Source organism: Macrobrachium nipponense, chromosome 12, assembly GCF_015104395.2.
Source record: "Macrobrachium nipponense isolate FS-2020 chromosome 12, ASM1510439v2, whole genome shotgun sequence".
NCBI lineage: Eukaryota > Metazoa > Arthropoda > Malacostraca > Decapoda > Palaemonidae > Macrobrachium > Macrobrachium nipponense.
In genome coordinates, this window is record NC_087205.1 from 47739028 (window position 1) to 47742107 (window position 3080).

At 35.7% G+C, this 3080-nt stretch overlaps 1 protein-coding gene across 11 annotated transcripts in view; it reads right to left on the reverse strand.

Moving 5' to 3' along the window:
• Nucleotides 1–3080, reverse strand: part of LOC135224515 (E3 ubiquitin-protein ligase MYCBP2-like) — a 1655355-nt gene that overhangs the window by 1086485 nt on the left and 565790 nt on the right. The window lies entirely within an intron of this gene.

Consider the following 3080-nt stretch of genomic DNA (forward strand, 5'->3'; position numbering starts at 1 on the left):
AACCTCATAGGTCATTCATTGATACCCCTTTTGGGCTGCCTTATGACCAACACTCATGGCTTTTGATTCGTCGAAGTCCTTAGGTCTATCTCGAGAGGGTGGGGCTCTGAAGAGTTTGGTACTTCCCTCTTTCTAACAACGGGTCATAGAATTCCTTTTTAACGTATGCCAGATGGCTCTCTCTGACCTGTTCACGAAGGGAACGGCGATTAGTCATAGGCGCTAATGAGAGTAGTTTCCAATTTCTCGAAGATGCCTGGGCGATATCGCTGGTCACTAATCGCTGTTACGGACAGGGGTTTTTTGGGGAGATGAAAACCACATGGCTGATGGCTAAAAGCCTTAATCGTTTGGAGTAACAAAATCCCTTCGCTAAGAAAAATCATTATCATATTCCCTTTTCCCTTTTCTTCTCTTATTATCCGTTTCGTGCCTTTTTCTTAAGTATTATTAAGTTATTGCCCTTTGGAATAACAACACTGTGCCACACTATTACATATATATATATATTATATATATATATATATATATATATATATATATATAATACTATATATATATATATTATCAAAATATATATATATGGTATCTATATATATATTATAAATGGTTTATCAATAATTCTGAGGATTTTTTTTTTTGCTGATATGCAAATGTATTTTTTAAAGTCGCTTCAAAAGATCCAACTGTATTGTTTATGAATAAAACAACAGTTGGGTATCCAACACTGGAAAAGAGATAATCAAACCGAAATAGGATATCAAGTGTTATCCAACATTGGAAATGCGGTATTACTTTGGTAATGGGTCCAGTTCAGTTATTCCATTATCCATTAGTTATAGTTGGATTTCCTCATTAATCCAGAATTGGTCCAATACATCTGTGTTTGCTGGGTATATATATATATATATATATATATATATATATATATATATATATATATATATATATATATATATATATGTGTGTGTGTGTGTGTGTGTGTGTGTGTGTGTGTGTGTGTGAGTGTGTGACACCATAAGATTCTTTAGAAACTTCTGGAATTTCATGTGGATGGCCCCTGTGGTGGGCTTCTTCTTCTTCTTCCATATAAATAGGTTTCTTCTTCATCTTCTGAACAATGCTGACAGGATTGGATATGTATGTATGTATGTATTATATATATATATATATATATATATATATATATATATATATATATATATATATATATATGTGTGTGTGTGTGTGTGTGTATGTGTGTTTTGTGTGTGTGTGTGTGTTATGTGTGTATGTGTGTTTTGTGTGTGTGTACTTATGTATACCAAACAATGTTGTATCAATTTTTCTTTCGAAAGAAACGGAAGATGACCCTTGTCAAGACTTGATCTGCGCTCCTTGTAACTTTTAATTAACAGTTCCTTAGAAGCTCATGATTTGCCACTGCTATTACTTACCTAATGTTATTTAAAGGGTGAATTTTATTTGCATGCAAAAATCTTTAGAAAAGGTTTATTGTTATCATTATTATTATTACCTACGTCCCTTACTCGTTTTTCTTTTGTTTTACAGTCGCAGCCCGGTCTTCCAAATGGTAAGAGCCTAGTAGGAGGTTGGAGCTAAGGTCAAGTACTTTTATCTTTGGTGACTTTGTAAGCTTTCATTTTCAATTATTTCTTTGGGGAAAGAGAAGAAGTCGACCAGTGGCGTCATTACTGGCCCCTCCTATAATTTGACCTAATACGGTACTTTATGCGAGGAGAGTTGGACGAGACAAAGTTGGGATACCAAAAACATATACATAAATATACATAATGCTTTGTGTGTGTGCTCGGCATGGATTATTTCTTTGTTAATTTTTGCCAAGCTTGAATTTCTGGATTTCATTGTCTCGCTTAACTGACGTTGTGCATAATAAGTGTTTTGTTGCTGCTACTTAATAGACTTTCTTGTCAGATGTTATGTTACATGTTTATGATTAGTCTTCAGTGCTTTTAATTCCTTTCATTTTCTTTACTGTACTTCATTCTTATATGAACTTTTGAATCTCACTTTCAAGATTCTCTGAAGGTCTTTGGAAGAAGTTTTGAGACCATCAATTGATCGCAGTATATATTATCTCTTTTCGTCTTTTTTTCTGTAAGCACGAAATATGATAATGTGATCAAAATATAAAAAATAATAAAGGTAGAAATTGTTCATCATTATGACGTATCTACATAGAGAAAGCTCATCATCATCATTATCATTATGAAAGAAAACATTGATGCAAAAGAGCAACTATGTATCTTGGGACATAATCATTTTCAGCCCAAAACGGAGAGGTGTCTTCATTCATTACTGTTCTAACTCCACAGCTTGCAAGCCGTCTGACGAATGCCTTGCTTACGGTGGCTAATGCATCAGCAACAGCCAGGAAGGGGACTGCAACGGCCTCCTGTTTGCGAAGGAATGCAAATCAGCTCTATGTTCCTGCTGTATAGAAGGTAAGAAGAAGGAGAAGAAGAAGAAACTAACTATGCGGCTTGAAAAGAAGCCCACCCACGAAAAAAAAAAAAAACATTTACAGTGAACTTATCTGTGAGAAACAACCCTGGAGGGCTGATTTCCATAATTATTCCAGCAGCTCTATAGAAACCAGGGTCTTGTGTCAGACCCTTGTTATCTTTCATACAAAATAACCATTTATTTGAGAAAAGCATCTTTTAATCTCGGTCCTTAAAATCGTAAGCCTTGGTTGACAGTCGGACTATCCGAGTAGTATACATTCTGAACCATCTTAGAGAACTAGTCGACGCTGACGATCGATAACTCAGTGGGGTTTCTGGTAGCTGAGCAACTAACTAACTAACTAACTGACTGTCGTCTCTCCTTGCTTTTTGCAGCTACACTGAAGCGAGATGAATGCCAAGAGATGCCCGATATCTGCCCCAGCGCAACCTCAGTGTGTCAAGATAAAGATGTAGGCTACGAGTGCGTTTGCAATGCAGGCTTCGAGACAGTAGTGTGTGGAGGTGAGTAATACTCAAGATTTGTACAATCTCAACTTGAGGGAAAAATGAACAAATGATTAGGGTTATCATTCAAGACTGAATATGCAG